A 24,343-nucleotide genomic window follows, 5' to 3' on the forward strand; every position below is an offset into this window, starting at 1 on the left:
CTGCTGAGTCGTCTGTTAACTCTCCCGGTATACATACGCTGCGCTTAGTCCAGCGCTACTCCGCCTCTTCTAGGCTGTATGTCTCTCCGAGGTAGACTGTATGAAGCAAAGTGCATACATCCAGGCCGTGAGCAGTGATGTCCAAACCCTTTATCTTGCTCCTGTGAATACTTTCGCTGCACAGGCAGGGATCTTTCCGGGACTAGCAAACAGATTGCTCACTCCTCCTCCGCCATCTCATTCTGTGGGATGCTCAGGTGTGCGCTGCTTACAATCAGGAACTGACTCACGCTTGTGAACAGGTGTTTTCCACTACTTCGGGTGCTTAGTTTAGTGGTGCAATCCAGTCCGTGGGATTTTGTTGCCAAAAGTCAATCAGTGTGGCATCTCAGGGAGCTTGCCTACGTACGTTTCACCCCTATACTGCTCCAAACATATCGGGGCTTCCTCAGGGCTAATTAGCTCAGGTTCAGGTGCTTCCTTTAGTACCCAAAACTCCACCTCAATTCATTACATCATAAAGGTGTTGACAGACCTAGTCTGTTTTTTTTAAATTAAAGGTACCGCAATACCGGACATCTATAAAGTTAAACATATATACAGTTGTACTTTCAAATGTGACCTCAAAAGTACACATTTGAAAGTACAAATGTTTATATGTTTAACTTTATAGATGTCAGGTATTGCGGTATACTTTCTTACTCGTTATGAGCTGTTGATAATTAGCTGTTTTATTTAGATAGCTTTTTTGAGCAGGCAGTGTCTTTAACACTATGTTGTCTGTTCAAGAGTAACTCTAATCTGATTGGGTTATCGCTAGATAGGACTGGCCAGTCATAAAGGGACATTAAACCCAAATTTTTTCTTTCATGATTCAGATAGAGAATACCATTTTAAACAACTTTCTAATTTACTTCTCTAATCTAACTTGCTTCATTCTCTTGATATGCTTTCCTGAAAAGCATATCTAGATAGGCTCAGTAGCTTCTGATAGGTGACTGCACATAGATGCCTCATGTGATTGGCTCACCAATGTGCATTGATATTGCTTTAACAAAGGATATCTAAAGATTGCAGCAAATTAGGTGATAGAAGTAATTTGTAATGTTGTTTAGAATTGTATTCTCTATCTGAATCAAGAAAGACAATATTTGTGTTTAATGGCCCTTAAGTGTCTAATGCATCTGTTTTAATGTGTGTTCATCATGTACAGGTATTCTGTTCATGGATGAGACAGGGGTCCGTTATTTGTTGGATCTTTTTCTGAAATAAACTTATATGACTTTTCTCTAAAAGAGTGCTGAAATCCCTTTTCTTTTTATGAAATTTGTCGAAATTCCATAATTATAGCTTTCTTGTTTAGGCCTTATATATCTAAATTCTGAAGGGTCTGCACCGCATGATGTGACTGCATCAAATGATTAATTTTGTATACTATTGAAACTAGTGGTATACGTGATATCTCTCCCCTCTTAAATTTTTTTTATACATACATACATATATATATATGTGTATATATGTATGTGTATATATGCGCAGTTGCGTATATATATATATATATGTGTGTGTGTGTGTGTGTGTGTGTGTGTGTGTGTGTGATATATATATATATAAAAATATAAATAAACACACACACATATATATATATATATATATATATATATATATATATATATATATATATATATATATATATATATATATATATACACACACACACACACACGTTTGTGTTAATAAACACTTATTAACACAAATAAATATGTATATAAGCATATACATATATTTAATGGGAACACACAGTTCCACAAAGACCACAATTTTAAGGCACTTTTAGTGCCGTTTGTGTTTTCCTGCCAACATTTAACCCCTAAAAACTGCTTAGAGCTGTAGTTTTTTTTTTTAAAGAAATAACTTACAAGATTTAAATTTGTGGCCAATTGGGAGACCTTTAGAAAATTAACCAGAGCTCCCGGTCACTTGTAATGGCTGGTTATCTATTGTGTGCCATAAATGGGCGAATTTGCTCCACTTGCAATCTAGCCCTAAATGGGCACAACACCAGGCTAATTTTACTGACCACCTGACTAAAATTCACAAATATTACATTTTTATAATTAAAACAAAATTTATTTTAAATGATGCAATTAATTTGTGCAACTTAACATTTATAAACAGAAAATGTTATAACATAGTAAATTATTACACTGCCCCGACCCAGATACTACTGGGCTGGTAAAATAATATGTGGAAAACACTAAAGATAATTCTTGAATAACTATTTATCATGGGGACAAGCACACTCAAGATAATTAAAAATTACCCACTAATATCACAGCCCCTCTCTGCTTGGTGGAGACTCTGCAAGAGATCTCGATTCGACCCTACCTACACGAAATACCTCCCTTTGAGAGGTAACCCAGGATTCCCCGCAGGGATTGATTCCCCAGTGTTCTCCATATGGGAAACTAAGGGGTTGACCTCCGTGTCCCAATTGATAAATGGGTTGGACATGAAGGTTAGACCTTTTCAAGAACTACAAACCCAATTTGACCTGCCCCGCACACACCATTTCGCATATCTACAAGCAAGACACTACATCCAAGACCTACTACGACACACAGAACTTACTGACCAAAACTCAGACGTAAAAAGACTGCTACATATGACAATGCAAGGTAGTACGTCTATCTCCCCAACTTACAGACTGCACATGAAACCGACGAACGTAGCCACGATCACGCATATCAGTGACACATGGACACGCACCCTAGACACTGAAATTACATCAGACGTAGTACAGCGCAGCATACAATATGCAAGAGGAGCAACTCTATCAGCGATTACTAGAGAATCGCACACCAGACTGTTACAAGCAGCATACATACCACCCAAGACTTTCAAAAAATGGAGACCAGAAACAGAAGGCCACTGTAAGAAATGCAAAGCAGCGGATGCGGACCTGCCGCACTTGCTGTGGAACTGCCCTATGATACGGAAATTTTGGGGTATGATAGCATATTGGATAAAATCCACGTTCCACACTGAACCGATAGTCTCCCCCAGACTGATAGTATTCTTGGAGATCCCAGCCTCTACACCCAACTCCCTAAAAAAGTGATCACAAACATCATCCTACAAGCTAGGAAACTCATATTCAAAAATTGGTTGAGTCCAGGGACCCCTACACTATCACAACTCAAGACAAGCATGCACAAACAGCTTACGTATGAAGCAGCAGACACCCTAAGAGATGTACAGTTGAGAACCAGACCCTTTATGAAAAAATGGGAACCTTACATACACACTCTACAGACTACTGTGCAAACACAGCTTTTATTCCCCCTCAGGAACACTGAAGTCCTATTAGAACAACATCTGAGAGGCAAATGGGATTTTCTGTATGAAGAGAAACATGAGAGATGAGTTAGTGGACATCTGCCCACACATTATAAAGTCTGTCTTCTTGCTACTGCCCAGGGGAGAGAAAGAGACCTAACAATGATAGACGGTTAAGATCTTAACGTGATCAGTGTAGAGATGGGATCGAAATCAGCTCTGATTATTACTGTTCTGATTATTATTATCCTTATTTAGTTATTATTGAACGTTGTACTATTTGAAAGAGTTGGGTGGGAGAAGAGGGAGGTACGGGAGGAGACAGAGGAAAAAGGAAAAGAGGGATTTACCATGGACCATTGCAACAAAAAGACCAACTCTTGGGACACAGTTTGTAATTTTTCTTTTTTGCTTTAAGAGAAAAACTCTGGGCGTACCTGCAGAGAGACTGTATGCAAAAATAACACTCGCAACAATATAGACCCAGTATTGCTATGTAAACATTCAATTGTAACATGTTTTTGTTTTCCAATGATCTGTGACCCATGGGAGAGATATCTCCACATGGTAACCCTTGTTTGATAAATAAAAGTTTTAAAAAAAACTATTTATCATGGGGAACAATACACACCAACAAACCCAGTCTAAAAGCACACTATGGAGGAATACTGCACTGTTCCTATCACCACTGCAGGCAATTCACTCTGTTTTTACTGAACGAGGGTAAAGATTAGTTACAACTACATTGTCAGTTTCATATCCCTTTATAGGGACACAAGAGTTAAAATTAGACCTTTGTGGTTCAGATAAACAACATTTTGATAATAGATCATGTAATTTTAAGAGACTTCAATTTTACTTCTGAGAAGCAATGCTGTTGATTGATGGCTACACACTTGTTTCTTGTCACTCTCAGCAGATGTGTTCAGGTAGCTCACAATAGTGAACTGTTGCTCTAGCACTGAGTAACTGTTTAACCTCTCCGTTATTTGCAGCAACGGTGCAATAATAAAAGGCTTTAAGCACTGTAGATTATTTTCTTTTTGTACTTTTATATCCCTTTAACTTGCAGTGCCAGAGCAATAACAAGAACGGATTGTCATTTAACATACAAGGACGTGAAAGAGAACAAGTGATTATAATCTTTAATGCAGTTAAAGGGACAGTCTACACCAGAATTTTTATTGTTTTAAAAGATAGATAATCCGTTTATTACCCATTTCCCAGTTTTGCATAACCAACACAGTTATAATATACTTTTAACCTCTGTGATTATCTTGTATCTAAGCCTCTGCAAACTGCCCCTTTTTTCAGTTCTTTTGACAGACTTGCAGTCTAGCCAATCAGTGCTGGCTCCCAGGTAACTCCACGTGCATGAGCACAGTGTTATCTATATGAAACACATGAACTAACACCCTCTAGTGGTGAAAAACGGTTAAAATGCAATCTGAAAGAGGTGGGCTTCAATGTCTAAGAAATTAGCATATGAACCTCCTAGGTTAAGCTTTCAACTAAGAATACCAAGAGAACAAAGCAAAATTGTTGATAAAAGTAAATTGGAAAATTGTTTAAAATTACATGCTCTATCTGAATCATGAAAGTTTATTTTGGCCTAGACTGTACCTTTAATAAATAAAAAAATCAGCCACGCTTAAATGAGCAGGTTTGGTTTATATATGAAAACCTCTAAATTGCATCAATCTATATTTCAAAAGTGAAAGAACATTCACCCCACCCCCCCAAAAAAAAATCCCCCTCTAACAGCCCAGAGGTTCACATTCCAGCCCGTAGAAAACCTGAGTTACCACTAATATACATTAAAAAGGGAAATTACTGTATACACAACGTAATTCCCAGTTAAGCTTTAGATTACAAATAGAGAACAAAAATATTGACCCTACTTTGGGTAGGATAACAAGTGCGCTATAGTTTGGGGGTGAGTGATATTGGGTTTTCGTTGATGTTTGTGCGCAAGTTAAATTCCGATCGTCTTACAAGTTGAAAGTAAATGTGAATGCAATTGCAAGTTACGCTATAATGATTACTGTGACTTTAGAGCTCTGGTTACAAAACACTATAGGCTCCATGTACTAAGTGGCGGGCGGACAGCTTCTCAACTCGCAAAGCTGTCCGCCCGCCTTCGCTACACACGGGCAGCGGATCTTGTTGATCCGCTTGCCCGTATGTATCATTACACACTTATCGGAGTGTGTAATGCCCGCCCCTTCAATCACGCGACTGAAGGGGCTGTCAATCACCGAGAGCGAGCGAGCTTTCTGATTTTCCCTCGCAACCTCAGAGGTGGCGTAGGGTGTAAGAAGCAGCGGTCTAATGATGCATATGCGAACCTGCCCGCAAAGGCTCCGGAGCAGCTTTCACTGCTTTGTACATGGAGCCCTATATATCTAATAAAAAGTTATAAGGGCTCAAAGATATGAGATGTCAGGTGTTAGAGAGAAAAAAACAAAGGACTGTAAAAGGCTTTAACAGAGATACATACACACGTCTAAATATGTCTATATGTGGGTTCTTGGTCTTGGCGGGAATTATATCCCACATGTTATGGAGTCCTATGGACCATCATCATTTTACAAAAGAAATATGTATTATCTTATTTTGCGCTTTCAAATAACCATGATTGTGTTTGCAACACGACTTCTTCAGCATCATTAAAGTCTATGGGGGAATGTGATTTTACATTCGAAACTTCTAAAAGTCTATTTGTTACCGCGATTTTGCGAACGAGAGCGCAATCTTTTTCATTTCAACTCTTCAAGGACCACTAAATGCAGTAGAATTACATAATTAATAATTAAGTACATAATAAAAAGACAATGCGGACTTCCGGTGGGCGGAGCTAGCGGCTGGCAGCAGGAGAGAAGAGCTTCGCAATTCAACTCTAAATATATCCTATTTTCTGCTGCCGGCTGCCTTATCCCACGTTACCGCCTTGTTGGGTAGATGTAATAAGACCCCAACCGGCTAGGATAAGATCGTGAAGGGCCGAAAATCGCCCTTGCCTCGGAAGGCATTTCTATCTGCGCCACGCTGCGCACCTAACGGACCTCGCGGGCGCCATCTTGGAGGATCCCTCCCTACCTCCATACCCGTCACAGCCCGGACGGAGCTGCAGAATCATACAGCCTAAGGAGTATATCGGCAACGCTATAGGATACCGATCAAGCCGGATTATCTGTCTTTGCGGCAGCTGAAAAGGAGACAATAATAAGCGGTACTCAGGTAACACGCACCCTGAAGGGACATTGTGGGCTAACTGATTAACTCAATTAGAAGCAACGCCGATAGTAATAGACTGCAATTAAGTAATCCGGCCTGCTTCACTTCACCTTGAGAAGGAGAACAAGCAAACACAAAAAAAAAAAAAAAAGCAAACTTATATCAGGACACAAGTTGGTAGATAACTGGGGGCCTGGGATAGAGAGCTGCAGCGCTGGAACAAACCCAGCAACCTCTGACCGCACAGGGGCTAGACACATAAAACATTCTACTCTATTACATAGCTGGTATAGCTAAAAAAAAAAAAATTCTTCTCAGGACTATATCTATGGTCTATATTTTCAGAGTGGGGCAGAGTTTTTCTTTTATTTGCTGCGTAGCTGGTATAGCTAAATTTTTACATCTGTCTTTTGTGATCTTGTGATTGCACTCGAGGCCTATAACTTCTAACTGAATAATCTGCCAGACACTTTACTGCTTCATAACTACCTCAGTGAACTTATCCTATTGCACTTGGGACTAACATTTCTAGTGTGAGACAAGAGGGGAGAGGAGCCTACGGGGCAAGAGGAAGGCTTTTGTGGTAAATGCAGCCTACTTGTTTGTTTCTTACTCATCCTGCTTGTTCACAGCCTGAGGGGCCGCTGCATCTCACAGAATTTCAGTGTCACTTTGTGGTTTATACATAACATTCCTGCAACATTAGTCCTCTTGTACAATTTATTCTATGAAAGTGGACGAGTATTTTCACAGGCTGCCTTGGCCTTCAAGTAGCACCATGAGTCAAAGATCAAAAAATCAGGACAAGAGGCATAAAATCCTTATTGAATCACAGGCAAACACCTCACTTGCAGATATTGAAAATAATTCACCAGGTGATCACTCCTCACTCTTGCAAGAGCTTAAAGCATTTTTCTTACCAAAGATGGACAGTTTGCAGGCTGGTGTTGATACTTTAACCAGTGAGGTGAGGCTTTTTTCTACACGTATGTCTGCTGCAGAACAGAGAATTTCGGGGGTTGAGGATAGGCAGCAAGAATCAGATATTTCATTGAAGCACTTGCTGAAACAAAATTAACAGTTAATGGATAAAGTAGAAGATTTAGAAAACCGCAGTAGACGAAACAACCTGCGAAATGTAGGTGTTCTTGAATCTATCAAGGATAAAGATCTATTGGACTTTGCCGCCTCAACCCTTCCAAAGCTCCTAGGTATGCCTTCAGATTGCCTCCCACTGGATATCGAGAGATCACACCGCATTGGCCCTAACAGATATCTGGACAACTCCAGGGAAAAAACCACGTCAAGTAATCTTTAAGTGTTTGAATTTCCAGGACAAGCTTGCCATTCTCAGAGCATATAGAACGGCTAAAGAAGTCATTTATGAAGACTAACGCCTCTTGTTATTTCAAGATTTTTCAGTGGAAGTCACTAAAAGACGCAGGGACTTTGCCTCACTCTGTTCCACCTTGCATGAACAGGGGCGTAAATTTGCTCTTATGTTTCCAGCTACCCTTAAGATCCAGACCCTTTCAGGTCCAAAAACTTACCACTCGCCTGCAGAAGCGCAAGCATTTCTGTCCACAGAGCGAAGGCAGGATAATGGTTGATAAGACTAACAAGAATCAATGTTCTCAGTTTTTACATAACATGTATCTCATGACATGTTTGGTCTCTCTCTTGCAGAGACCATGGTTGTGGTTAATAGTTCTCAGTTGGTGTGTGCGCCTGTGGGGCTTGGAGGGGGGGCACTTGGATGCCGAGTCCCCTTCTGCTATTGAGCACTTGCCTCTGTTTGAAATACTCTTACGTCATTGGCGTTTGCAGGTGTTGCAGTGTCTCCTCTCCGGCCCGCATAGGCGACATAGATTTCATAACAAGTATGGTTGTTCATAATGGTTTGTTTTCCTAATACTCTCAATGTTTGCTCTAGTCCCAGCTCCTACACACCAACCTTTATTAAGGCTATGCAATACCCCCCACGTCGCATGACTCATGGTTCAGAAAGGTATGCTATCGGTTGAGTCCCTATTCATTCTAGGTTTCCCACTCCCTTTCCTGCATGTTTGGCCCTTGACCTGCATCTAGCACCTTTGGACGGCGATCCCCTGTCTGCCTTCCATCTCCTATGGTCCACTGCCGTTGGTGTTGCAGGGCTGCTTTGTTCCAGGGGTATTGTTCCTGAATGTATGCTATGTATTCTCCCACCTCAAACCTTGTCTGGCCATTGTTTGTTTGTTCCCTCTCTTCTGCCCTGCGCTACATCCCTTGAAGTAGAGCCACTCCTTGAAATGTTGAGTATGTTTTTCAATACAAATACAATCGTGATTAGTAATTGTTGGTCCCAATACAGAAAATGTAATCATTGTATATCTGACCCCATTGTCTTGCCCTATGCTAAACCTCTTGAGGTTATTTTACACTCTGCAATGTTGAAAATATCTTGTACTGTTTATACAGCTGTGGTTGGAAAACTTCGGCCTCAGCATAATACTAATGCCATTTTGTGTTCTCGCTTCCTCTATAGCTGCTGTGGAATCTATGCCTGGGGGCCTCTGGCTCCCTCCCCTCCGCCACACCGCCAACTAACGAAGGCTCAACACTGTCATCATATAAACGTAAGTCAAAATACACAGCCTATACACGTATTACCATTATAAACTTTAGATATGTCACCTCCCATTAAAGTTATTGCTTGGAATGTAGGGGGCATCACATCCCCGGCAAAGAGGAGCATGATTCTTCACCATTTAGACTCATTACGGGCTGACATAGCTTTAATCCAAGAGACGAAACGGACAGCTGAGGAACATGAGAAGTTAAAAATACTTTGGGTCGGACAGGTTATAAGCTCCCACACGAAGGGTAGGAAGAGGGGGGTTGCAGTCCTAGTGCGTAAAGGCTTAGCAGTTGTTTTTTCTAAGGTAGAGATAGACAAGAAGGGGAGATTTACAATTGCCTTAATTCAGATTGACACTTCCACATACACCCTATGCAATGTTTATGGCCCTAATGCATACGACCCTGACTTTTGGACGAACCTTCTAGCCACATTGGCCACATATAACGCTCCTATAATTATGGGGGGTGATTTTAACTTGGCTCAGGCTCTTCCCCTAGATAGGTTTAGGGACCCTTCTGTCTCAAAAGCTTTGAAGATAAGTATGTCTAGATATAAGCGTGAGGTATCCCTTGTTGGCTCCTTTAAAGAAACTTTGAACCTGGTAGATGTGTGGAGAGCTAGAAACCCCGTTGAGAGAGATTTCACTTGCCTTTCTAAAACGCACCATACCATGTCACGTATTGACTATTTTCTGACTGCACCAAGTATCACGCCACAGATCTCGTTCATAGGTATAGGTCAAGTTACTATTTTAGACCATGCCCCAGTTACTCTAATCCTTCAGCCTCAGCTTCCTAAGCCTCCAAATAATACTTGGAGATTCCCTCTTCACCTCTATAACAATACTGAGTTTCGTCGCCATTTAAAGGCCTCCTGGACACACTACGCGTCGGACAATGCCTCCCACTCAAGTGCTCCAGATCTATTTTGGCATGCCTCCAAAGGGGTGATGAGGGGCCACATAACCTCTTTCACAGCACATCATAACAAGCAACTTAAGAGGGTGGATGGGGCTCTTCTTTCTCAACTCACTGAGGCCTATAATAACTATCTATCTACCCCTACATTGCTGACTAGGAAAACATACTATGACATTAAACAAACTAGGGATACATACCTTGCTCAACAAGACAATAAAGTCAATATTCACAGGCAGGGGCGTTATTATCGGCATGGTAATAAGGCTGGCAGGTTACTCACCAAATTGGTTCACTCTTATAAGCCTAAGTCCCAGATCCTAGCTATTAAATCCAAGGGTACCATAACTGTCGACTCTAAAGACATCATGGCCGAATTTGTAGACTATTATACTTCCCTATATTCTAAACAATTAATTAATTCAGAAGCAAAGCACAAGTTTTGGGATGCAGTGCAACTCCCTACTCTTACGGAGGACCAGACCTCCCTCTTGAACTCTAGGATACACCCTCAGGAGGTTCTTAAGGCCATTCGGCAGAACAAGCAGGGCAAAGCGGCGGGCCCTGACGGGCTACCCGCTGAATATTTTAAAATACTGGATGAAGAGCTAGCCCCTGTCCTATCTTCCCTATACTCTGCGTACCTGGCAGGCACTGAGCAAATAAATGACAGATTTTCTGAAGCCAACATTTGTCTTTTATTGAAACCTGATAGGGATCCCACTCTTACCTCCTCTTATCGCCCCATTTCATTGTTAAATGGAGACTATAAACTTTTGATGAAGATCTTGGCGGATAGATTGGCAACGGTTCTACCACATATAGTCCATGCCGACCAAACTGGTTTTGTAAAAGGAAGATCGTCAGTGTTGAACATCAGGAAAACTCTTGGTGTGGTGGCCCATTATTGGTACAACGCACATGCACAACCCCCCTCTCAACTGCCAGATGCTTGCCTTTTAGCGCTTGACGCTGAAAAGGCGTTTGATCGAATTGAGTGGGACCATTTACACACGTCACTATCTCACTTCGGTATCCGGGGTAACTTTTCCAACTTTTTACAGCAATTGTACATGGCCCCCAAAGCTTCTCTCATAATAAACGGGGGGGCTTTCTCCCTCTTTCACATTGCAGAGGGGTACGAGACAGGGGTGTCCCCTTTCTCCTCTCCTCTTTGATCTGGCCATTGAGCCCCTAGCATCCTACATTAGACAGCACTGTGCGGGTTTAAACATACATGGCCGACGGCAGCATCTTTCTTTATATGCTGACGATCTGTTGCTCTTCGTAGGTGACCCGGGTGCCAATTTGCACCCTCTCTTGGATATTATTGAGGAGTTTGGCAAGTTTTCAGGATACAAGATTAATATCGACAAATCTGAAGTCACGTGGTTACAGAACTCTTGTAACACAGATCTGGCGGGTACTGGTCTCACAATTACTGACGGCTGCTTTAAATACTTGGGCATCCGCATACATGTCAATCCTCATAAATTATATTCTCTTAATCTTAGTGGGATTGTAAAGGATATTAAACAAATGTTGCTGAGTTGGGTGAAGCTCCCCTTTCTCTTTCAGGAAGGGTGCATCTTTTCAAGATGGTTGCTCTGCCTAAGCTTCTTTACCCCTTGCAGATGTTGCCCTTGCTTCTCACCCAGCAAGACATTGCCTCCTTGCAGACTTCCATTGGCAATTTTATTTGGCAGGGTAAGAAACACAGGATAGGTAAGACTCCTCTGTCAATGCCGGTGGGTGGGGGTGGGCTCCGTCTTCCTAATATCATGTGGTATAATTGGGCAGCCCTTTCTAGGTTCATACTGGATTGGCTGGTAGGGAATGACTTTTACACAGTCCCTAATCTAGAGTCTAACTTCATCAAACCACTACACTTGACTTTCTTGCCTCATGCGGATTTTAAATCATTACTCATATTTGTACAAAATCATATCTTATTTAGGGACCCCTTGAGAGCCTGGGCCAAGATTTGTAAACTATGGGGATTGCAGAAATCTACTAGTAAATACCTCCCAATACAGGGTAACCTCAACTTCCTTCCTGGTTATACTACACAAGCATTTCAGATATGGCAAGAATCAAAACTGACCAGACTTTATCAACTACTGCATCCCTTGACCTTTGACATATTACCTTTTCTTTCATGTAATTAACAAGAGTCCATGAGCTAGTGACGTATGGGATATACATTCCTACCAGGAGGGGCAAAGTTTCCCAAACCTTAAAATGCCTACAAATACACCCCTCACCACACCCACAAATCAGTTTTACAAACTTTGCCTCCAAGGGAGGTGGTGAAGTAAGTTTGTGCTAGATTCTACGTTGATATGCGCTCCGCAGCAAGTTGGAGCCCGGTTTTCCTCTCAGCGTGCAGTGAATGTCAGAGGGATGTGAAGAGAGTATTGCCTATTGAATGCAGTGATCTCCTTCTACGGGGTCTATTTCATAAGGTTCTCTGTTATCGGTCGTAGAGATTCATCTCTTACCTCCCTTTTCAGATCGACGATATACTCTTATATTTACCATTACCTCTACTGATTCTCGTTTCAGTACTGGTTTGGCTTTCTACAAACATGTAGATGAGTGTCCTGGGGTAAGTAAGTCTTATTTTCTGTGACACTCTAAGCTATGGTTGGGCACTTTATTTATAAAGTTCTAAATATATGTATTCAAACATTTATTTGCCTTGACTCAGAATGTTCAACTTTCCTTATTTCCAGACAGTCAGTTTCATATTTGGGATTATGCATTGAATTATCATATTTTTTCTTACCTCAAAAATTTGACTTTTTTCCCTGTGGGCTGTTAGGCTCGCGGGGGCTGAAAATGCTTCATTTTATTGCGTCATTCTTGGCGCGGACTTTTTTGGCGCAAAAATTCTTTTCCGTTTCCGGCGTCATACGTGTCGCCGGAAGTTGCGTCATTTTTTGACGTTATTTTGCGCCAAAAATGTCGGCGTTCCGGATGTGGCGTCATTTTTGGCGCCAAAAGCATTTAGGCGCCAAATAATGTGGGCGTCTTATTTGGCGCTAAAAAATATGGGCGTCGCTTTTGTCTCCACATTATTTCAGTCTCATTTTTCATTTGCTTCTGGTTGCTAGAAGCTTGATGTTTGGCATTTTTTCCCATTCCTGAAACTGTCTTATAAGGAATTTGATCTATTTTGCTTTATATGTTGTTTTTTCTCTTACATATTGCAAGATGTCTCACGTTGCATCTGAGCCAGAAGATACTACAGGAAAACCACTGCCTGCTGGATCTACCAAAGCTAAGTGTATCTGCTGTACACTTTTGGTAGCTATTCCTCCAGCTGTTGTTTGTAATAATTGTCATGACAAACTTGTTAAAGCAGATAATATTTCCTTTAGTGATGTACCATTGCCTGTTGCAGTTCCCTCAACATCTAAGGTGCAGAATGTTCCTGATAACATAAGAGATTTTGTTTCTGAATCCATAAAGAAGGCTTTGTCTGTTATTTCTCCTTCTAGTAAACGTAAAAAGTCTTTTAAATCTTCTCTCTCTACAGATGAATTTTTAAATGAACACCATCATTCTGATTCTTTGGACTCTTCTGGTTCAGAGGATTCTATCTCAGAGATTGATGCTGATAAATCTTCATATTTATTTAAGATGGAATTTATTCGCTCTTTACTTAAAGAAGTACTAATTGCTTTAGAAATAGAGGATTCTAGTCCTCTTGATACTAATTCTATACGTTTGGATAAGGTTTTTAAAGCTCCTGCGGTTATTCCAGAAGTCTTTCCTGTTCCTAATGCTATTTCTGCAGTAATTTCCAAGGAATGGGATAAATTGGGTAATTCATTTACTCCTTCTAAACGTTTTAAGCAATTATATCCTGTTCCGCCTGACAGGTTAGAATTTTGGGACAAAATCCCTAAAGTTGATGGGGCTATTTCTACCCTTGCTAAACGTACTACCATTCCTACGTCAGATGGTACCTCGTTTAAGGATCCTTTAGATAGAAAAATTGAATCTTTTCTAAGAAAAGCTTATCTATGTTCAGGTAATCTTCTTAGACCTGCTATATCATTGGCTGATGTTGCTGCAGCTTCAACTTTTTGGTTGGAAACTCTAGCGCAACAAGTAACAAATCGTGATTCTCATGATATTATTATTCTTCTCCAGCATGCTAATAATTTCATCTGTGATGCCATTTTTGATATTATTAGAGTTGATGTTAGGTTTATGTCTCTGGCTATCTTAGCCAGAAGAGCTTTATGGCTTAAGACCTGGAATGCTGATATGGCTTCTAAATCAACTCTACTTTCCATTTCTTTCCAGGGAAACAAATTATTTGGTTCTCAGTTGGATTCTATTATTTCAACTGTTACTGGTGGGAAAGGAACTTTTTTACCACAGGATAAAAAGTCTAAAGGTAAAAACAGGGCTAACAATCGTTTTCGTTCCTTTCGTTTCAACAAAGAACAAAAGCCTGATCCTTCGTCCTCAGGAGCAGTTTCAGTTTGGAAACCATCTCCAGTCTGGAATAAATCCAAGCCTGCTAGAAAGGCAAAGCCTGCTTCTAAGTTCACATGAAGGTACGGCCCTCATTCCAGTTCAGCTGGTAGGGGGCAGGTTACGTTTTTTCAAAGAAATTTGGATCAATTCTGTTCACAATCTTTGGATTCAGAACATTGTTTCAGAAGGGTACAGAATTGGTTTCAAGATGAGACCTCCTGCAAAGAGATTTTTTCTTTCCCATGTCCCAGTAAATCCAGTGAAAGCTCAAGCATTTCTGAATTGTGTTTCAGATCTAGAGTTGGCTGGAGTAATTATGCCAGTTCCAGTTCCGGAACAGGGGATGGGGTTTTATTCAAATCTCTTCATTGTACCAAAGAAGGAGAATTCCTTCAGACCAGTTCTGGATCTAAAATTATTGAATCGTTATGTAAGGATACCAACGTTCAAGATGGTAACTGTAAGGACTATATTGCCTTTTGTTCAGCAAGGGAATTATATGTCCACAATAGATTTACAGGATGCATATCTGCATATTCCGATTCATCCAGATCATTATCAGTTCCTGAGATTCTCTTTTCTAGACAAGCATTACCAATTTGTGGCTCTACCGTTTGGCCTTGCTACAGCTCCAAGAATTTTCACAAAGATTCTCGGTGCCCTTCTGTCTGTAATCAGAGAACAGGGTATTGTGGTATTTCCTTATTTGGACGATATCTTGGTACTTGCTCAGTCTTTACATTTAGCAGAGTCTCATACGAATCGACTTGTGTTGTTTCTTCAAGATCATGGTTGGAGGATCAATTTACCAAAAAGTTCTTTGATTCCTCAAACAAGGGTAACTTTTCTGGGTTTCCAGATAGATTCAGTGTCCATGACTCTGTCTTTAACAGACAAGAGACGTCTAAAATTGATTACAGCTTGTCGAAACCTTCAGTCTCAATCATTCCCTTCGGTAGCCTTATGCATGGAAATTCTAGGTCTTATGACTGCTGCATCGGACGCGATCCCCTTTGCTCGTTTTCACATGCGACCTCTTCAGCTCTGTATGCTGAACCAATGGTGCAGGGATTACACGAAGATATATCAATTAATATCTTTAAAACCGATTGTTCGACACTCTCTAACGTGGTGGACAGATCACCTTCGTTTAATTCAGGGGGCTTCTTTTGTTCTTCCGACCTGGACTGTAATTTCAACAGATGCAAGTCTCACAGGTTGGGGAGCTGTGTGGGGATCTCTGACGGCACAAGGAGTTTGGGAATCTCAGGAGGTGAGATTACCGATCAATATCTTGGAACTCCGTGCAGTTTTCAGAGCTCTTCAGTTTTGGCCTCTTCTGAAGAGAGAATCGTTCATTTGTTTTCAGACAGACAATGTCACAACTGTGGCATACATCAATCATCAAGGAGGGACTCACAGTCCTCTGGCTATGAAAGAAGTATCTCGAATTTTGGTTTGGGCGGAATCCAGCTCCTGTCTAATCTCTGCGGTTCATATCCCAGGTGTAGACAATTGGGAAGCGGATTATCTCAGTCGCCAAACGTTGCATCCGGGCGAATGGTCTCTTCACCCAGAGGTATTTCTTCAGATTGTTCAAATGTGGGGGCTCCCAGAGATAGATCTGATGGCCTCTCATCTAAACAAGAAACTTCCCAGGTATCTGTCCAGATCCCGGGATCCTCAGGCGGAGGCAGTGGATGCATTATCACTTCCTTGGAAGTATCATCCTGCCTATATCTTTCCGCCTCTAGTTCTTCTTCCAAGAGTAATCTCCAAGATTCTGAGGGAATGCTCGTTTGTTCTGCTAATAGCTCCGGCATGGCCTCACAGGTTTTGGTATGCGGATCTTGTCCGAATGGCATCTTGCCAACCATGGACTCTTCCGTTAAGACCAGACCTTCTGTCACAAGGTCCTTTTTTCCATCCGGATCTGAAATCCTTAAATTTAAAGGTATGGAGATTGAACGCTTGATTCTTTGTCAAAGAGGTTTCTCTGACTCCGTGATTAATACTATGTTACAGGCTCGTAAATCTGTATCTCGAGAGATATATTATAGAGTCTGGAAGACTTATATTTCTTGGTGTCTTTCTCATCATTTTTCTTGGCATTCTTTTAGAATACCGAGAATTTTACAGTTTCTTCAGGATGGTTTAGATAAGGGTTTGTCCGCAAGTTCTTTGAAAGGACAAATCTCCGCTCTTTCTGTTCTTTTTCACAGAAAGATTGCTATTCTTCCTGATATTCATTGTTTTGTACAAGCTTTGGTTCGTATAAAACCTGTCATTAAGTCAATTTCTCCTCCTTGGAGTTTGAATTTGGTTCTGGGAGCTCTTCAAGCTCCTCCGTTTGAACCTATGCATTCATTGGACATTAAATTACTTTCTTGGAAAGTTTTGTTCCTTTTGGCCATCTCTTCTGCTAGAAGAGTTTCTGAATTATCTGCTCTTTCTTGTGAGTCTCCTTTTCTGATTTTTCATCAGGATAAGGCGGTGTTGCGAACTTCTTTTGAATTTTTACCTAAAGTTGTGAATTCCAACAACATTAGTAGAGAAATTGTGGTTCCTTCATTATGTCCTAATCCTAAGAATTCTAAGGAGAAATCGTTGCATTCTTTGGATGTTGTTAGAGCTTTGAAATATTATGTTGAAGCTACGAAATCTTTCCGTAAGACTTCTAGTCTATTTGTTATCTTTTCCGGTTCTAGGAAAGGCCAGAAAGCTTCTGCCATTTCTTTGGCATCTTGGTTGAAATCTTTAATTCATCTTGCCTATGTTGAGTCGGGTAAAATTCCGCCTCAGAGAATTACAGCTCATTCTACTAGGTCAGTATCTACTTCCTGGGCGTTTAGGAATGAAGCTTCGGTTGACCAGATCTGCAAAGCAGCAACTTGGTCCTCTTTGCATACTTTTACTAAATTCTACCATTTTGATGTATTTTCTTCTTCTGAAGCAGTTTTTGGTAGAAAAGTTCTTCAGGCAGCGGTTTCAGTTTGAATCTTCTGCTTATGTTTTTTGTTAAACTTTATTTTGGGTGTGGATTATTTTCAGCAGGAATTGGCTGTCTTTATTTTATCCCTCCCTCTCTAGTGACTCTTGCGTGGAAGTTCCACATCTTGGGTATTCATTATCCCATACGTCACTAGCTCATGGACTCTTGTTAATTACATGAAAGAAAACATAATTTATGTAAGAACTTACCTGATAAATTCATTTCTTTCATATTAACAAGAGTCCATGAGGCCCACCCTTTTTTGTGGTGGTTATGATTTTTTTGTATAAAGCACAATTATTCCAATTCCTTATTTTATATGCTTCGCACTTTTTTTCTTATCACCCCACTTCTTGGCTATTCGTTAAACTGATTTGTGGGTGTGGTGAGGGGTGTATTTGTAGGCATTTTAAGGTTTGGGAAACTTTGCCCCTCCTGGTAGGAATGTATATCCCATACGTCACTAGCTCATGGACTCTTGTTAATATGAAAGAAATGAATTTATCAGGTAAGTTCTTACATAAATTATGTTTTCAAGACTTGCGGGTGAGTTATGATCTCCCCAGCACCCACAGGTTTGCGTACTTCCAATGCAGACATTACATTTCTACACTAATTTCAGGGGGACTGTTGTCTAAGGAACCTTCCAATATAGACAGACTTTGTGCCTTGGCAAAACTGGGACCTTACAGACTCTCACACACATATACTCTGTTGTATCGTCATTTTGAGGATTCCACTCAGCGTGGGATCGTATCGAAATGGTCTCACATTTTGAAGATTTAGAGGTGGACACAACGCAGATTACTTTGAGCTTTGAGAGGGCAATTCAGGGCACCATTTCTGCAAAATTGAGAGAATCGCACCTAAAGTTCTTGCACCAAGCTTATATTACCCCTGGCATGCGTGCAAAATGGGTTCGAGGGGCACGTGATCTATGCAGTAAATGTAGCCGGGTGTCCCCTGACTGGATTCATCTGATGTGGGGGTGCCCAAAGGTGCAGAGGTTCTGGCAGAAGATTTCGTTTTGGCTGGGCAAACTAACCAAGCAAATTCTACCCCTCTCAGCACAGTATGTGATTTTTCTGACGCCTAGAGACCAGACACATAAATACAACACTTTCATAACTACAGTTCTCATGCTAGCTAAACAGGCTATCCTTAGGGAATGGGTGGGAGAGAGAACCCCTCCATTTCAACAGCTGCTTAGAGCGGTACACACTCAGATGTTAATTGAGCAGGCAGACACAAGGGGAGACCCTGAGAAAAGAGTGAAGAGGTTTCTTCTTAAATGGGAGGTATATTTGATGCAGTTACCAAACATAGTTAGGGATAGAGTTCTCCTTCCCTTTAAAAACAGTCTGTATGTCTTAAATGAAAATCTAAAGGGTAACTGGTGTCTTTCCACTGATTCAAACTGTTGAGAATTCCTTTCATTTGCGGAGGCGCGGTGTTGGCTGGATGGGGGGGGGATCCGGAGATACCCTGGGTGAGTATGAGCATATTTGTTGTTTGTTGATCTTTCCGTTTTTCCTTCTATGCTATTCTCTTTCTTTCCTTATCTTAGTTTGCTTTTTCCCTTTTCCTTTCTTTTTCTTCCCTTTGTTTGTCTGTCTATTTAGATATTTTTTGATAAAAAACGAGTCCAAGTACATGCACGAAGATTTCATTTAAGTATCGGGCCTTTTAACACAGTCACTGCCTTATATGTCTTACTATGCATATGTTGATATCGAAACCTATTATACCAATGTGATTGTACTTGTTTTGTATGTCTTGGATTCTTTTCTATAAATAAAGTTTTAAAAAAAAAAAAAAAAAAAAGACAATGCAATAACACTTACTCTGAATTTCAACTAAGCAGATATTTCTTCTGACAAACTTTTTTTTTCCAATTTTTCCGGCCCCCTGTATCATGTGACAGACATCAGCCAGTTACAGACTAGTATACGTATACTCTGTGAGCTTGTGCACATTCTCAGTGGGATCTTGTTCCCCAGAAAGAGTGGATATAAAAAGACTGTGCAAAATTTGATAATGGAATTTAAAAAAAAATAAAAAAATTCTAGCGGTTTTAATGCTCAAACGCGAGCGCAAATTACCGCTCCCCTAGTAATCTAGCCCTTTGTGAGAACCGCTCAAGCACAATCAATAGCGCTTCTATTTTGAGCTCATATTACAAGTTCAGTTATTTATTTTATTTTTTTAATTGTTCAAGCAATAGTCTGGGATATGCGAACATGTGCATGTCAGGTAAATCCCTCCCACAACAGACTAAAGGGGAGAGCAGTAAAATTTATGTTGGATATTGATTGATCACTAAGCAGCGGGTGCACAAGCCGTGGAACTCTTGCAAGTCTGAAATATACTAATAGTTTACTTCAGGTCTTAAAGTGCTACATTTTACATTAGTATACTTGATTCTGCTAGAGCACAGCAGTAAACGCAAGTGCAACGAGCCTTACAATGGGGATTCTTGTGCTAACCATTAAAGTAGAGGGCTCCCTAAAAACATTAAGACGCTAAAACGCTTTGGTTGAAATATTTTACCATCTTCTTGTTATATCAGATAGTGTTATTCTTTATGGGAGGCTGCGCAAAAGAGAATACACTGCACTAATTCTTGAGCTCCACTTGTAATTTAACACAAAATGTTTAGGTTTAGAGGGGGGAAACTAACACGTCATGCCTACTTTTCCTGCAATTTAACACTGAAAATGATTCAAGAGTGCATCCTGTAGGATAAAACCACATACAATATACTACACAGTGATTACTTAATCTGGGTAAAAGCCCCTATAACGAGGAAAAAGGAGGTAACATACTCAAGGTATGTTCTTAGACTCAAACAAATGGAAAATTTGCTTAAAAGAAAAAAATAACCGTTTGAATGCTTCTACAATCATTTTGTACGCACATTGTTTGTAAACCAGTAATTGAAGTGATATTCTGATGTGCAATTTATTAGAGGAAGTAATTTTTGCATTACTGATCCCATGTGTTTAAAGAAATATGTAAGTGCTCCTATAATAAAAAAAAAAATGTTAAATCAAAGTAAAATAAAAACGAACAACTTAACGTACTTGTTTTCTTGCTAAACGAGCACTTATAAATGAGTAGTCACAGCTAGATATCAGAGCAGACATTACAGAACTTAGGTTCTATTGCCACATCAGTCTTCTATTGAACATGGGCAATAAACTGATTGCTGCTAGATCAGATATTGCCTAGTAACATTTCAAATGAAAAGCTGCTACACTGCCTTCCTGTAGAGGCCTTGCAAATTAAGTTTTTTTTAAAAAAAAAGGTAAATACACATTATAATTTCTATTACATAGTATGCCCCTTTAATTTCTGATAAATACTATGCATATATAAAAACTCCATTTTAGCATCCCTTTAACATTATGCAGATACAAACGGGTCACCAAAACAGGCCATGCTCACCACTCTATAGTCTAACTGCAAAACAGCTACTCTACTAGGGGCTAGATAACTAGTTTTCAGTGATTTTCAGGATTACCTTGGGTGAGACCAGGTAAAATAACCATGTTTACTAATAAGCTGATTATTTCACCTGTGCTCTAGATCAGATATCTTCAAAATCTGGCCTGTTAGGGAAGTCTGAGAACAGGTTTGAAAACCAGTGAGCTAGATGAAAGCAGTAATAAAATCATCTTTTTTTTTAATGAAGAAAACCATGCAAAAATGCCTCTTGAAAATTTTGGGGAGTCAAACACTCCTGAAGTGTCACTTTGTCCTAAATAATGAATATTTTGCCTTTGAGATGGTTCCTGGATTCAGGTGCTACAACCTGACCTGTTAGCAATGTAATAAACGCTAACAAATACAGGAGCATCCAATACCAGACGCAGTCCAACAAAGTCAAGAAGTTTGTTCTTTCCAACATCCATCTGCAGCTACCGCCAAAAAGCTGCCCTAGAGATTCCTCTGGCGGGAAACCAAGAGATTATTCATGACTGATCTCACCCAAGATTTAGCTAACCACAACATCAGGCATTCCACTGATCAGCAAGGGAATGGTCCTAAAGATAATTTTATAAATTATATTTATATAGCGCCAACATATTACGCATCACTGTAATTAAGTATACAGTTATGGTGTACAATAATCAGAAGGCATTTACAAAAATCATAAGTACACGGTTATGGTGTACAATAAACACAACATACATAAATCATAAGTATACAGTTATGGCGTACAATATACACAAGACATATACATAAATCATAAGTATACTGTTATGGCGTACAATAAACACAACATACATAAATCATAAGTATACAGTTATGGCGTACAATATACACAAGACATATACATAAATCATAAGTATACAGTTATGGTGTACAATAAACACAACATACATAAATCATAAGTATACTGTTATGGCGTACAATAAACACAAAATACATAAATCATAAGTATTGAGTTATTTGGTGGGGTTAGACTGTCTAGCTGGTAGGGAATCGGGCACACCTGAAGTAAACTTTATCCCAAAGTTTAAAGAGTTACAAATAGTAGAGGTAGGTGGCGCAAACCAAGTTGCTATTCCCAGTGCGTCTTACTTTAAATAAGTGTGAAATTAGTGGACTCAGTGTATTATAAATGTTTTAATAAGTCCTAGTTTTATATTCTCTTTTGGAAAAATGGATGTCGAAGCTTGTTTAGGTAATAAATATGATCCTTTATTTAAATATGGTAAGTTTACCCAATATAGGTGATGCTAAAAGTACACATTAAACAGAGATTTATACAAATTCCTTTAAAGTTAAAAATGACACCGGTGTCTATATGTATAAAATTGTACAAAATATGTAAAAAATATATTAAAAATATAAAATATTGTCATTGAAAACGTGCAATTTACACAGTCTTTTGTTTCTCACTAGTTATGTTTTCTAACAAAATATTTGATACCTCGGTGAATACAATTTTATAATTGATAAAACAATAGTTGATGTATAGTTCATATAGGATACTTTGTTTATAGTTCAGATTTGCAATTGAGATCTTATCTTAGGCATCAATATATTTCATATATAGAGGTATGGTTTGTGCGATTTCTATCACACTGTGATATATGTATACGAATTAGTACCTTGAAGTGTATCTGTTTGATACCACTTATATGAGAAAATTGCAGTTAAGTAAACGCCGCTATGCCAATTATTTTTCTTTCCTTGCTTAGGTTTCAAGAACAAGCAGGCGGTAGTCTTATATGAGCCGCTGGCGGTTAAATAAATGCCGCTTTGGTTTCCTCTTTGGTGCGGTTGTGTGCTAACCGTTTGCTGGCGATTCTTAAGCTGCTCCGGTTTTTCTAATCTGTGTCTTGTAAGTCGGTCAGTGACCGATCACGATGTGGTTGTGGGATAACCGTCTGATGTTGAATTTTTGTGTGCCTCTCCGGTCTGCTGTTCCCAGGTTTTTGGATGTCGGTCAGTGACCGATCAGAATGCTGTAGTGTAGTTTTGAGGAAAGTTACTTCTAGTTATCGATGTAGTTATTGATGATCAGTGCGGTTAAATATACGCCGCTGGGTAGGAACTTAAATTTTTCAAATGGGTATAGCCAGTATTCCTATTTTTTAGATGAGTAATAAGGAGTGTTCTTTTCTTGTCTCTCAAATCCTGTGCAGGGGTGCTCTGGTATCAACGCGTTTCGGCTGGACAGCCTTTTTCAAGACGGTTACCCCACAACCACAACATCGTGATCGGTCACTGACCGACTTACAAGACACAGATTAGAAAAACCGGAGCAGCTTAAGAATCACCAGCAAACGGTTAGCACACAACTGCACCAAAGATCATACCAGGAAACCCTAAGGAGCTCGATCGGTCACTGACCAACAAAGGAAAAGGCAACAGAGCGGCCACGAATATCTTCCCAGCAAACAGATAAGCTCACCTAAAAAGAGGAAACCAAAGCGGCATTTATTTAACCGCCAGCGGCTCATATAAGACTACCGCCTGCTTGTTCTTGAAACCTAAGCAAGGAAAGAAAAATCATTGGCATAGCTGCGTTTACTTAACCGCAATTTTCTCATATAAGTGGTATCAAACAGATACACTTCAAGGTACTAATTCGTATACATATATCACAGTGTGATAGAAATCGCACAAACCATACCTCTATATATGAAATATATTGATGCCTAAGATAAGATCTCAATTGCAAATCTGAACTATAAACAAAGTATCCTATATGAACTATACATCAACTATTGTTTTATCAATTATAAAATTGTATTCACCAAGGTATCAAATATTTTGTTAGAAAACATAACTAGTGAGAAACAAAAGACTGTAAATTGCACGTTTTCAATGACAATATTTTATATTTTTAATATATTTTTTACATATTTTGTACAATTTTATACATAGACACCGGTGTCATTTTTAACTTTAAAGGAATTTGTATAAATCTCTGTTTAATGTGTACTTTTAGCATCACCTATATTGGGTAAACTTACCATATTTAAATAAAGGATCATATTTATTACCTAAACAAGCTTCGACATCCATTTTTCCAAAAGAGAATATAAAACTAGGACTTATTAAAACATTTATAATACACTGAGTCCACTAATTTCACACTTATTTAAAGTAAGACGCACTGGGAATATTAACTTGGTTTGCGCCACCTACCACTACTATTTATAAATCATAAGTATACAGTTATGGTGTACAATATACACAAGACATACATAAATCATAAGTATA

The 24,343-nt window shown here is 39.6% G+C and overlaps 1 protein-coding gene across 1 annotated transcript in view; it reads right to left on the reverse strand.

Moving 5' to 3' along the window:
- Window positions 1-24,343, reverse strand: part of ITPR1 (inositol 1,4,5-trisphosphate receptor type 1) — a 532,169-nt gene that overhangs the window by 280,283 nt on the left and 227,543 nt on the right. The gene's annotated exons all lie outside the window — the stretch shown is intronic.

The sequence above is a fragment of the Bombina bombina genome, chromosome 7, assembly GCF_027579735.1.
Source record: "Bombina bombina isolate aBomBom1 chromosome 7, aBomBom1.pri, whole genome shotgun sequence".
Classification (NCBI taxonomy): domain Eukaryota; kingdom Metazoa; phylum Chordata; class Amphibia; order Anura; family Bombinatoridae; genus Bombina; species Bombina bombina.